The sequence below is a fragment of the Panulirus ornatus genome, chromosome 16 (genome assembly GCF_036320965.1).
Source record: "Panulirus ornatus isolate Po-2019 chromosome 16, ASM3632096v1, whole genome shotgun sequence".
NCBI lineage: Eukaryota > Metazoa > Arthropoda > Malacostraca > Decapoda > Palinuridae > Panulirus > Panulirus ornatus.
The window spans coordinates 33,182,336-33,196,490 of record NC_092239.1 but is presented as its reverse complement, the minus strand read 5'-3'; the positions used below and the strand labels follow the sequence as shown (position 1 = coordinate 33,196,490).

The 14,155-nt window shown below is 47.6% G+C and overlaps 2 protein-coding genes across 2 annotated transcripts in view; one reads left to right on the top strand and one right to left on the bottom strand.

Annotated features, from left to right (window-relative positions):
- Positions 1-14,155, top strand: part of LOC139754224 (band 3 anion transport protein-like) — a 475,361-nt gene that overhangs the window by 33,320 nt on the left and 427,886 nt on the right. Inside the window, exon 2 of the mRNA XM_071671517.1 lies at positions 7,012-7,118. The gene's annotated coding sequence lies outside the window, so the exon portion shown is untranslated. The remainder of the gene's footprint in view (positions 1-7,011; positions 7,119-14,155) is intronic.
- The window catches only part of LOC139754226 (uncharacterized), a 133,445-nt gene that overhangs the window by 39,928 nt on the left and 79,362 nt on the right, over positions 1-14,155 (bottom strand). The gene's annotated exons all lie outside the window — the stretch shown is intronic.

Genomic DNA, 14,155 nt, shown 5'->3' with positions numbered 1-14,155 from the left:
GGGGGGGGGACCTCTTTCGTGGCATTTGACCTCTTCTTCTTTCGTGGCACTTGGCCTCTTCTTCTTTCGTGGCACTTGGCCTCTCTTCTTTCGTGGCACTTGGCCTCTTCTTTCGTGGCACTTGGCCTCCTCTTCTTCCGTGGGCACTTCCGTTCGTGTATTAGTGAGGGCGAATAGCGGCGGCATCGAACCCGTCGCTTTTAGCAACACTTTCGTCCACCTGGTTGTCAGTCAAGCCGTTGAAAAAAAAAAAGAAAAAAAAAAAAAAAGGCCAGTCGTGAAATTCCCAGCTTGATGAAAGCTTGGCTTCAGCATCCCGATAAGCTACTTCACGGCGTCCTTGAGGTCTGAAAAGACGATGGTGTGTAACCTCGCCTGCAGGCAGCGAAGCCTTGGTTGAAAGTTGCATATCAAGGTCGACCCCAGCCGTATGGGGGAGGGATAATAGTGCCAGATCCAACTTGTAGTATTTCCCCGGGTCCTTCCCTGTGGCTTGCAGTTACCTGAGAAGAAGGAGGAGGAGGAGGAGGAGGAAGAAGAAGAAGAAGAAGAAGAAGAAGAAGAAGAAGAAGAAGAAGAAGATGATGATGATGAAGGAGAAGAAGAAGAAGGAGAAGAAGAAGAAGAAGAAGAAGGAGAAGAAGGAGAAGGAGGAGGAGAAGAAGAAGGAGAAGGAGGAGGAGAAGAAGAAGAAGGAGAAGAAGAAGAAGATGATGGAGAAGAAGAAGAAGGAGAAGAAGAAGAAGAAGGAGAAGAAGAAGAAGGAGAAGGAGGAGGAGAAGAAGAAGAAGAAGAAGAAGGAGAAGAAGAAGAAGATAATAATTTTTCATCAGCTCTGGCTGCCTCAAAACGCTGGGATCCCGTGAGGGAAAACGCACTCCGGGTTGTTGCTGAGTCCGGCTCCCCGTTTCACTGAGGGACCTGATCAGCCAAGTTTTCTGTGTCAGGGCCGGAACATAACCGGTGATGGAAAACGAGGTGCGTTGGCTTCTCCCGGTCCCTCTCTTTCTTTCTTTCTCTCTCTCTCTCTCTCTCTCTCTCTCTCTCTCTCTCTCTCTCTCTCTCTCTCTCTCTCACTCGAGCTGATTGGGGTTAATGACCTGTAATTGGAAGGCGTGGTTGTCGGGCTTTTACATCGATTTGTATCGTCCATAAAGAAAGAAGCCCTTAAAAGGTGAAAATGGTGTTAGGGAAGAAAATGTATAGAGGTTTCCTTTATGATAGTTCTTATTATTGGTTTTGAGAATTTACGCTGTTGGAATTTCTTCCTATACGTACATACACACTGACTCATATTTGGTACATATATATACACATACGTGGAAGCCCCCTGCGTGTGTTCTTGGTTTACGTGGATCAGGTGAGGTACACAGGCCTCAGCAACAACAACAAAACAAAAACATCATCGAACACCTACTGGAGAGAGAGAGAGAGAGAGAGAGAGAGAGAGAGAGAGAGAGAGAGAGAGAGAGAGAGACCAATCCAGCCCCCAAACTCACACGGTTCTGGCACCGTGCAAAAACATTTATGGTGGGGGGGGGGGGGTGAAACAGAGTGAGTGTCCTGTGGATGAAGATGGGCCAGCCAGCCAGCCAGCCAGACACAAGTCTTTGGGGGATGTAAGACGCTTCTGAGGACCCACCTCACAGTCATACACACACACACACACACACAAAAAAAAAAATGATGAGATACACCGATGTGAAAGAACGCCATCCAGGGTTCTCTCTCTCTCTCTCTCTCTCTCTCTCTCTCTCTCTCTCTCTCTCTCTCTCTCTCTCTCTCTCTCTCAAGTTGTTTGTTTTGTCGAGCCAGGCTTCTTCAGACGTACCCATACCGAATTCCCAGTTTCTGAGGGGTTGTGAGAGTTGTTTACTACGAGTGTTATGAACGTAATGATTTAATGATTTACGTTCATTTTCCGCTGGTGTCAACATCGCGAACATTTACAGTAAACATCGGGTAAGCTGATCAGTTCCGTAATTGGGGTTGGAATTTTTCCGTGCGCATTGGACACAACATTCTGTAGTCTGATCATTTCGTACAGTGTGGCAATGCTGCGTATACACGGCCACTGGTGTTTACCTACAGTGTGGCAATGCTGCGTATGGTGTTGCCTAGTTAACACGGTCACTGTGTGTTGCTTCTCCAGTTTCGCCAGTGGTGGGTACCATGTGCTCAGTCAGTATATCCATTGATGCTACAGTGTTGGATGACCAGGGGAGCCATTGATGCTACAGTGTTGGCTGACCAGGGGAGCCATTGATACTACAGTGTTGGCTGACCAGGGGAGCAATTGATGCTACAGTGTTGGCTGACCAGGGGAGCCATTGATGCTACAGTGTTGGCTGACCAGTGAAGCCATTGATGCTACAGTGTTGGCTGACCAGGGGAGCCATTGATGCTACAGTGTTGGCTGACCAGTGAAGCCATTGATGCTACAGTGTTGGCTGACCAGTGAAGCCATTGATGCCTTCATTGTGCTCTCTCAGTGTATACCCACTGGTACCGCTACACTGACAGATACCTAATGACTTGTCATGGGCGTCCATGGTCGGGGACACTGGCGGCCCACACACACCGACGGGCCTCATGACAGGACATAACAAGTCTCCTCACCTCATTTGGATGTATGTTTTCCCTCAGCAGTTGGTCCGGCCCGTCAGATGAGTACTTGGACAAGTAATTTCCGACGTTCGTAAAGACACTAAAAGAACCGAAGGAGGTAATTTTTTTTTTTTTTTTTTTTTTTGGTCCGATGGTCGAACTTCTGAGGCGATCAGGTTTGGTTGATTTGTTGTGTGTTTCTTGCCGCCTCCTGGGTGTAGACGCGCCGTGTTGATTTGATTTATAAGTTGGGAGACATTAATCCCATCAAGGCTCAGGAGGGAGTGAAGTGTGTGTGTGTGTGTGTGTGTGTGTGTGTGTGTGTGTGTGTGTGTGTGAGGAGAATCACAAACGGGACGAAAAGTGTCCCCAAACTTCTTGAGTTGGTCCAGGAGATGATTCCCGGATCTAGTTCAGTGTTGCGTTGCCTTGGCGGGTTTTTGTGTGTGTGTGTGTGTGTGTGTGTGTGTGTGTGTGTGTGTGTGTGTTTCCGAGATCGAAGTCTCCCATGCGGATTGACTTGCCAAAGGCTCATTTCTTCCCGTAAGGCAGAATGGTTGTCTGTCTTATGAATGAAGTTATTAATCACCCCACGAATCACCTCGTTAGCCGCCTCGTCGTTCGTCATTGTTTCCCTCCCTCCCTCCCTCCCTGTGTTGCCAGGTATTTCTCCTCCCACCGGGTTTACTCACTCGCCCCCTTGAGTTATGCTTTTGATCTCCCCCCCCTCCATGAATCATATTAATGGCATTGGTCCTCGTATGAGTATCCGTAAAGACCCCCTCATATGAATCACCGGGTTTCAGCCTCCTCGTGAATCATCACCCCCTCCCGTTAATACCCGTACATCACTCTGGAGTAACACACGTATTTGCCAGACTGTGAAACACTCATTATTCATTGTGGTATTGGCGTCGCAAATCACCCCATGTATCGTAAGTGAGCCGATGCGAATCATTGACAGTGTTACGGTCATCCATGGCCTTGTTAAGTCATGCTGGTGTTTCGTTCCACTCGCCCCCGGTGTGGAACTGCAGGAGCTCGTGATGGGTCGTGGGCACGCGTCGCTCCCTCCTCCGGGGTCGACATGATGCACCCTCCTGCACGCCTCGGTCGTCCGGGGTCAACATGCACCTTTCATGGGAATCTTTCGTCGAACTGGGTTCCCCCAGGGACCCACAGTGTGCTCCCCCAGGGACCCACAGTGTGCTCCCCCCAGGGACCCACAGTGTGCCCCTAGGGACCCACAGTGTGCCCCTAGGGACCCACAGTGTGCCCCCCCAGGGACCCACAGTGTTCCCCCCCAGGGACCCACAGTGTGCCCCCCAGGGACCCACAGTGTGCTCCCGCAGCATTCACGTGATGAACCATGGTCATTAACGTCCCGCTCACCTCTGCCAGGTCATACATACTCCCTCCCTCTCCTACCTAAAGCAACGACTTCATTTACATGGTAATCAGTTCGGTAATTTGTACTACCTAGGATTGGCAGGGTGTTGTGGGCGATGATTCCCGACGATGTGTTTTTTTGGGGGAGCAGCGGGGCAGCAGCGGCTGAGAGAGACAGTGAGAGCAGTGGCGATTCCTCTCTGTCACTGAGGTAACACTGTGTTAGTATAGACATGATGTATCCCTCCTCCCTTTGCCGTACCGTCTCATCGTACGAGCGTGAGTTTGCCGATGGTGAGTGAAAGGGGAGGGAGGAAGGGTTGTGACGCGTGTGTGAAAACGTCGAGGTGTTGTGACACTCGTGTTGTATCCTGGTGTTATTAATTCTCCTGAAGATCTCTGTCTGGCCTTCGTGGTCAAAGGGACGCATCGCATGCGGTGGGGAGGGAGAGAGAGAGGAAGGTAACCCATTACCAACTGCAGTTGGTAATGGGTTACCGTAATAGTTACTCTTGATCTGTGTTTTACGCTTGTTCTGAAAAGCTTCTTCAGTTCTGTTAGGTCAACACGTCATGAACCGTTGGGATAAGCGAGCGCTCGCTGTCCCTCCTGACGTAACTGTCGTGTTTTATGTGTGGCATTTTTCAACACCCAACCAGACCAGGAACGTTTTATCCCGCCCTCCCCTACAGACTCCTCCACCCACACCCACACACACACACACACACACACACACACACACACACACACACACACACACACACACACACACACACACACACACCTAGACGCGGAAGTTAGGATCCTGGTCGCTAGGAGAAATTCTAATTGATCTAGATCATATGTACTCCTGAGCTATCTAGAAGCCAGTACCCGTTACCTGGACGTATTTGTTACGGTCTGCGATCAAGAGCAGAGCGAACTTCATATGTCGGAGGGACGTATAGAGGGGAACCCCCCCCCCCCCCCACACACACACACACACACACACACACACACACACGCACACACACACCCGACTTCCCAGGACAGAAGACATTACAACGGGCGTAGTTTTTATTTCCTTCATTTTTTCTTTTTTTTTTCTTCAAATGGCGAAGGTTTAGAAGGCCTTACAGCTTCCGGCGATGAGTGAACGACAAAGGCATTCTCCATAACGCTCCCTGGAATGGGTGGTTATATGGCTGCATCATGTCCCGAGGCACGATGAAAGGGTTTTGGAACCTGGCCATGGTTGTCATCCAAGGAGGGAGTCTCTCTCTCTCTCTCTCTCTCTCTCTCTCTCTCTCTCTCTCTCTCTCTCTCTCTCTCTCTCTCTCTCTCGCCTGGCGACGTTAGCGTGTAGTTTGGACAGTCAGGATGGTGTGAATATAAGAGATGTTTGATCAGAAATCAAGAGATTATTTTGTTATGAGAAATCGTCATCTTTTTGCTCTCTCTCTCTCTCTCTCTCTCTCTCTCTCTCTCTCTCTCTCTCTCTCTCTCTCTCTCTGGCCAGTAGAGGTACCATCGTTATGGGATTCTTAACTAGCAGTTTGATCAGATCTAAACCGGCAGCTGAATTGTGCGGAGACAATATTAAGTCCAAGAGTCTGGTCTTAGCTCCACAGCTTCTAAGCTTGAGCCAGAGAATTGTGTACTTGCAAGGGAACATGTACGTATGTAATACGTTACTAACTTCAGAGTCACACATGAGTTTGGTACTAAAAGCGATGCCTTAAATGGAAGCAGAGCCGGAGAGGTGGCGGTCGTCACGAGGAACTGAAAGATCTCTATTCGAGGCTGAGGGACACCAGTACATGTGAAACACCACGAACCAACAATGCTCAGAGGTAGCAGTTGTAGCGGCAGCCACGAGTTACCAAAAAGAGTTGAGAACAGTCGACAGTGTCAGTTGGGTCACAGGTAACATGCGGCTGGTGGCAATATCTGTGGCAGACATCAGAGGAGAGAAGGTGAGGGAATAGCAGCAGCTGTGAGCATCTCGAAGAACGAGGCATCAGAACTACAGCAGTGCAACACCATTTGTAAGCGGTTGGTCCCAGAATAGTGTTAGAACTACAGATAGCATCCAAGAGCTGTTACCTGCTGAGGACCATCAGCTGTCGCTTCAATTAAGGTCTTCCTCCAGCCGGATAAAACCACAAACAACAGCTTAGTGTCACTGACAGTTAGCTAAAGGTCTTCTCCAAGAGGTGAAGACACCACCAGCACCACCTCAGGGCCGCCAGGAATAGCAGTGGCGCGTCACCCAACACCTAAGGAACTCCAGCTGGCATTGAGGATCACAAGCCACAGCACAGCCCAGGGTTGTCTGGCATAGTTGAAGGCTACTGATGTAGAAGGCTTACTCCTAACTCTCCCTTTGGTATCCCAATGTAATCCTCTTTTTTTTTTTCCCCTCCCACTGTATGTGGTGGTCGCTGTACCAGCTGGAATTCTGCCGACTAAAAAAAGAGAAAAGAAAACAAAGATAGAAAATAATCCTGGCGACGTCCATACGCCTGCTCGGAAATATTTCACGAAAATCCACACGGGACAGAAAGCGTGTCCCACTGTAATTCGTTTGAGGTAAATACGTCGCTTCCTGTTACAGACCATAGTCAGTGATGGCTGTGTTTCATTTTTTCTACCGTGAGCATATATATATATATATATATATATATATATATATATATATATATATATATATATATATATATATATATATATATATGTGTGTGTGTGTGTGTGTATGTGTATGTGGGTGGGTTGGGCCATTCTTTCATCTGTTTCCTTGCACTACCTCGCTCACGCGGGAGACAGCGACAAAGTATAATAAAAGAAATATATGTTTATATTCTTGATCTCTGTTTGTTGCATACCTTGAGTAGATGTAGCAAACTACATTTGTATGTTCTTACCATGTTACAGGTTCGAGTCCCAGACTGTTGACGTCTGTATCTCATGTCTACCTGTAGCTACGCCATGAGTAGATGTAGCAAACTACATTCGTACGCTCTTTTCATGTTACAGGTTCGAGTCCCGGACTTTTGACGTCATAAAGAGCAGGTGTTAAAAGGAAAGAATCCAATTCGAACCAATATGACTGTCTGTGAGCTACTGATGCCCTCTTTAAGTGGGTAAGTGTTTTAAAAACCTTTGTTGTTTTGTGTCAGGTAAAACGTAGACCCGTTCAGGCTAGTGTTAAAGAGGCGACATGCTTCTGGAAGAGGATCAGATGGTAATGGTTAGGTAGAGAAAGGTAGATCGGCATGAGGGAAGGAAAGGTAAGTGTGACGTTAGGAAGCAAAGAAGAGATGAGAGAAGGAGAAGTGTATGGTGCACGTAGGGAGAAGATACTGGCATTTTAGGTTTAATGGAACAGGAAACGAGACCAGGTGTTCTGACACGAAGGTTGTAAGGTGGTTTCGGGTGCCATTGTAACAGCACTCAAAACGGGCAGTACTGCCTGAGGGGGTAGGCTGCTGTCCCCATAACTTGTTGCCAACCAATCTCTCTCTCTCTCTCTCTCTCTCTCTCTCTCTCTCTCTCTCTGATCAAGTCTCTCCAAGAAGTAAAAAGAAATATCTCGGGAGACTTCATCCCATGACACCCATGGGAACAGGGCGTAAGATGCACCCTCAGTGGTTAAGGCAAGAACAGTCCAGCACCTAACTTCATCACCGTGTCAGTAAGGCTTTTGTTTCCCTGTTTGCTCTGGGGAAAGAACGCCTCTCCTAGCATGAGGGAGTCTTCCCTTAGATTTCGTAAAAGTGAGACGTTCTTGTTTTACATGCATTCAGTCACTCGTCGCTCCTCCTCCCCCTCTAGCGCTCTTGCTAATTTAAGTGCTAAAAGCAGTGGCTCCTGTCTCACGCTTCCCTTGGCATCTCTTTGTGGACTGCAGTTTACTAAAAGGGCTTTTTCCTCCCCTACGCTCCGTGTGTTATGCAGGAGGGGAGTCTACCTCTCTTCCAATTTACCGGATGACATGAGGAGTGAGGTTGAATCCTCACTAATCTAATATCAGTCAGGTAAGAGCAAGTTGTACGAGACTCGATAGCGCTCCTGTGTAGACTTTTGCGAGTGAAGTAAATGCGCGTGAAATGAGAGGGAACTTAAGGTACGCGATTATAAACACTGCCCAGGGACGTTGATAGGGCGAGGTACATGTTAGCTGTAGAATATATTGTGTTGGGAATACGTCACAGGGCAAGATGTCTCAAACCAGCAGCAGTGTTGTGACTTTTGATGGTGTTAGGGTCATAAAAGGACAGGGTGGAGATTTATGTAATATGGCAGAGTCACAGGGGATGATTTCACATCAGGAAAACAAGCACCAGAGCTCGTAGAATGATCTAGTAAGGTCGTTGCTTATAATATCATAATAGGTCAAGAGAATTCTTAGATTAGTTTAATGTGATGGGGTCGCATCAGATGATTTAAGAAGAGGTCGACAGGCAATGGAATTCTCCTTATGACAGAGGTCAAAAGGATTGGAAACTGTTACCCTAAGTAGAGCTTAGCTTTGAGATGCGCTGATGTTTTGAGGAACACAGCCAGGGATGCATTATATGTCGGTCGTTCAAGAATACGTGGTGTTAAGGGTAGGTTTGATGCCCAAGTGCAAAGAATTTAATCCAAGGGTCAAAATATGATAACAGGAGACTACAATTGCCTAGTTACTCCCAAGACATGACACTGACGTAAGTAGTGTTTACGATGAGGAAAGTCCATGACTTCTAAATAGAGGCAGAAACAGATGGGTTTATTCTAAGTAGCCAGACACGCAGTTTCATGATCGCTTTCAGAAGAATTCTGAAGCGACAGAAAGTTACGTGATGGTCTGCACCCAAGTACATTGTGCATCCCCGCTATTGGAAAATAATTTTTAAGATGAGTAGCAAAATGTAAGATGAATGTTGAATGTAAGAGGCTTATTTTATCACGATTGGTGGATGACTTGTGAAGTATTTTGGTCCAGAGGTCTGAAGGTGACAAGAGTTATTGAAGTGGAAGTTATGATAGTCAGTAAAGTGGGAGAGAGAGAGAGAGAGAGAGAGAGAGAGAGAGAGATAGAGATAGATAGATAGATAGATAGATAGAGAGAGAGAGAGAGAGAGAGAGAGAGAGAGAGAGAGAGAGAGAGAGAGAGAGAGAGAGAGAGAGAGAGGCCGAAGTGTCAGGATGGGAGAATGCAAGTAGGTGAGATTACGCTTTACAAGGTGGCAGGAAGTTGTTATTTGCGACATTTGATGCCGTAGCTTCAGAGGAGGCTACGTAATTCCACGGGACTGGAAGGGAGAGGTGTGTCACCTTCGTCAGGAGATGGGGGGGGGGGGTCGTAATTGCTCTACGTTTGAGAGAAGATGATGGTAGGGGGAAAAAAGTAAGTGTGTAAGGCATTTGCATATGACTAGAGGTTGTTTTCTAGAACTAGAGGTGAAAGATTATAATTTGGGGCTCGTTTTTTCTCTCTAGACACTACTACAGACACAGAATTCAGAGGCGAGTTGAAGTGGAGGATTAGTGGAAGTGGTCGGTAGAGGGAGTTGACTGGTAACTAGCTGGAATGAGGGTTAAGATCTCTGCAAACATATGAGAGATTCGACGTCTCTTTTAGCCCAGGGACGAGGTCGTACTATCGCACTCATGGGTCGTACAGTCGTGCTTAAGGAGATGTACCATCGTGCCCAAGGGTCGTACCGTCGTACTGAAGGGAGAAACCTCTGTACCTAAGGGTCGTACCGTCGTGCTGAAGGAAGGAACCTCCGTGCCCAAGGGTCGTACCGTCGTGCTTAAGGAATCATCCTTCGTGCTCAGAGGTCGTACCGTTCTGACTCTGGTGTTAACTAGACCCACGACAGTGATGACGATCGTTCCATCAGTCGTTTCATTCGTTAACGAGTTCGTGGGTTCGTCATGGCATTCTCACGACAATACACGTTCGATGGCGAGAAGAAAAAGCCCCATTGTCTTACACCAAGTCAACACATTTTCCACTATGTTCCCGTATCATATGATCTTCCCCGCGTTATGTATATGACTAGGATATCATAACAACGTAGTTCCGGGTCAGAGAACGCAAGAATATTTCAATACACGTAGCAGGGATGATATTCAAACGTGGGTGGAGGATGCCGGGGACTTATGATCAGAATTCTTATACAGTTTAGGATTGTAAGAGCGGATCTCTGAGAGGGAGATCCTCTTAACATTATTCCAGCTCAGGTTTGCACAGTTTCCAGTCTCAGGAGTCAAAAGGGCATCCATTCACAGGACAGTAAGTTGTGTGTACCATTGTCTGTCATTAGGTTCACAGTGTGAGCGGCCCAGTGGTTCGTGGTAAGCGTTCCATCAGCGTGGTACGCGCGCCACTGGTATAATGCGTACCAGTAGTAGTGGAACGCGTACCATAGATGCCACCGACTGAAATCAATTGCTCAAAATAACCTCCAGCTCAGGAGGAACGTGAGGTAGATTCAAGCTGAAAGGGAACAGATGAAGCCGAAGTTAAGCTTGAAAGAGACGAGAGAGAGAGAGAGAGGGGTTGAAGCTGGGGGCTTAGCGTTGGGGGTTGTGGGTTGAGGGTTGTGAGTGATGGAGGGAGGACCCAGGAGGGAGGGAGGGAGGGAGGCGGAGGGCCTCCCTGGTGGTGATGATGACGGAGGATCCAGGAGGGAGGGAGGGAGGGAGTCGGTCCAGCCTCCTGATGGCTGGAGTGGACGGTCAAGTTAAGTTATTTATCGTTTTCATTACCGTGGCCACGGATCACGGCGCGCCGGTCGCTCTGCCGGCTGGCAGGGTGCAGGCGGGCTTCGGGGCAGGGGCGGGGGGCGCCCCAGGACGAGAGAGAGAGAGAGAGAGAGAGAGAGAGAGAGAGAGAGAGAGAGAGAGAGAGAGAGAAGAGTTGTCAGAGCTGCGCCATATTTGGTAGAGGCTCCCGTAAATATAATTGTTAAAGAAAAAAAAAACTTTATTCACACACACACACACACACACACACACACACACACACACACACACACACACACACACACACACACACACACAGGCGCACACACACACACGCACACACACAAAAAAAGAATGAATCGTGTCTTGAAACACCTGTGAATGTCAGATTAAGAGAATATATATATTATCATTCCTGAATGTTTTTCATCTCGGGGAAGCGGGAGAGCTTTTGTGCAGATCCCATTTGCAATGCAGGCAGCACTTCATTTTAGACTCGACATTTTTCTTTGTTGCGCTTCTAAAGAGCAAATCTTGTTTTCTTTTACACATCGGGTCGAGACTCTGTGCAAGAAAACTATAGACGTGTCTTTCAAAGTGGTTCCCAAGAGTTTACGTGTGCCTCTCGCCAGGTGTTCTTTGGATGTATGTTAATTGTTAGATAGGTTTTCTCAACACTTCCCTAGCTCCATCTTGTAATTAAAACATCAAATGTATATATATATATATATATATATATATATATATATATATATATATATATATATATATATATATACGAACGCTAATGGCCGTAGGTACCACTCCCCGATGCTTCCGTAATGCTAAAGAAAATAATTTATGGAAGACGTTTCATTTCTCGGGTGGGAGAGAAAGGTTTACTGCACAGTGGAAGACGTTTACAAGGTGTTTACTCCAGTGGGGGTACGAGACACGCGGGGGCGTCACAACCTTCTCGTTTGAAAGACCAGCTGCACAGATGAGGGGGCAGGATACTCTTAAAGACAGCTGGAGAAGAGGCCTTACGATGCTGTAAAACCAGACACACACACACACACACACACACACACACACACACACACACACACACACACACACACACACACACACAAAGGTAACAGACCCTCCCACACACACACACACACACACACACACACACACACACACACACCATGAGCCCAGGACACGCCACTCGCTGTAGAAAGGCAGATCCAATCACATGTAACAGGATTGTGCGCTATTACGGACCATAAGGGGAGGATGAGTAGGTAAGGAAGGCAGAATCACACACACACACACACACACACACACACACACACACACACACACACATACACACACACACACACGATCGAATTCAAAGATGAATACGAGAAATTCCAAAGAATTTCGTCTAAGCTCCGACAAACTTAAGACACACACACACCTCGTCGTGGCCATGTTGGTGCCTACCCCCACCCCTCCACAAAAAAGAATGTCCCAGACGGAAATAAGATGTGATGGTGGCTGTAATTCCACATGAAATTGTAAGGCTCTGTAGGAGATTTCATGGTCCCATGCACTCACGAGAATGGGCGGGAAAAAAGTGTTGGCGTCTGTATGGGCAGTTCTGATCTTTAAATGAATTTTGCTTTCGTGGTAAAGGTGATGTAGTAATGTTCTCCTACTCTTCTCTCTCTCTCTCTCTCTCTCTCTCTCTCTCTCTCTCTCTCTCTCTCTCTCTCCTCTCTCTCACCGAGGGGGGAGGCTGCTGGTTCGCACTCATCCTGGGAAACTCTGGAAAAAGTCCTTAACTTTTAGATTTGGATTCTGAAAATTCCTTGAAAAATCCCAGATGTTTTGCTCATCATGTTATTATGGGGAGGTGAAATGGCTCTGGTCTTGTGTTTCTTTTCTCTCTCTCTCTTTTTTTTTTTGTCTTCCCCGATCGAGTTTCTCTCACACTTCTTTTGGTGTTTGTTGTTGTTTGTTGTTGTTGTTGTTGTTGTTGTTGTTTCTTCACCGTCTTTCATATTGTTTGTGGTTACATTTTGGCATATAGCCACGCCTACTTTGTTTGTTGACAGTTTGAGACGGTAATCCACTCTCTCTCTCTCTCTCTCTCTCTCTCTCTCTCTCTCTCTCTCTCTCTCTCTCTCTCTCTCTCTCTCTCTCTCTCATATTTTTCTCCCCTCATTCTCTCATCTCCTTTGATCCTCCCTCTCACCCCTTCCTCCTCCCCCCCACTCTCCCATTTTCCATCATTGTCACCGTCTCTTCAAAACACTGTCTCTGTATCCATCATCACGTCTTCCTGTACCCATGGCTTCATCAGTAACCGTCTCATCTATATGTAACGCTACACGTAACAGCAACGTTACTGATAGAGGAAGACACCTATGACCTCTTGTGTCTGGACACGGATGAAGAATATCGCCCCGGAAAGGAAGACGTGTATAACCAGTGTGTCTGGATACGTACGTAGAATATTGCCCCGAGAGACATGTTTCCTTTACGATGAGTCGCACTTTATAGAGGGAAGGGTAGTAGACACCCCCAAAAAAAGTGATTCAGAGGGGGGTCGGGTGGACGTGGTTAAGAAGACGTGGTAACCAGCGCCATCGTTGTGACGAGGCCCACAGACCGCCTATAGCTTAATTGCATGCCTTCGTTTGCAGGCTAATGTGACGGCCCATGTCTCTCTCTCTCTCTCTCTCTCTCCCCGGCCGATTACAGGCCGTCCCTCAGCGAGTGTAAGAGCACTTCCTTCCTCTCAAGTCCCCCGGGGGAGGCCACAATCTTACCGCTTCTGAACCCGTGTTAAGAGGAATTAAACCCGTTAGCTGACGTGCCTCCTCCTCCTCCTCCTCCGCCCTCGCCTCTCTCTCTCTCTCTCTCTCTCTCTCTCTCTCTCTCTCTCTCTCTCTCTCTCTCTCTCTCTCTCTCTCTCTCTCCCTCCCTCTCTCCGTGTGCAGGGATTAAACCAGAAGGAGAACAGAGCACTTTATTCCTTCCCCCTCCTCATCCACCCAGTTTACCTTAGGTTTATCTTTGTCTAATTGCACCAGCGTCCAGTGGGACGATATGATTAACATGATGATGTTGAAAAACAGCGGCGGGGAACACTGATAATGTCAGGTGGATGTCAAACTGTGTTTGATTTCTGCTCATTATACATTCATCTCAAACTACCCAGCAGTTACAGCGTGCTGGGGGCAAGAAGGTGTTGTACAGGGTGACAACCGTGGGCGTTCCTCACGGTGGGTCGTGGAGATGCGTCTTTATACGACCATCAGACTCACGGCTTCCCCTTCCTCATCATCTTCCCTCCTCACATCACGGCTCTTCCATCCTCATCATCTTCCCTCCTCACATCACGGCTCTCCCAGCCTCATCTTCCCTCCTCACATCTCCACCTCACTCTTCGTGTCTGTAGGTTAGTGTTTGGTGCAGACATTTACCA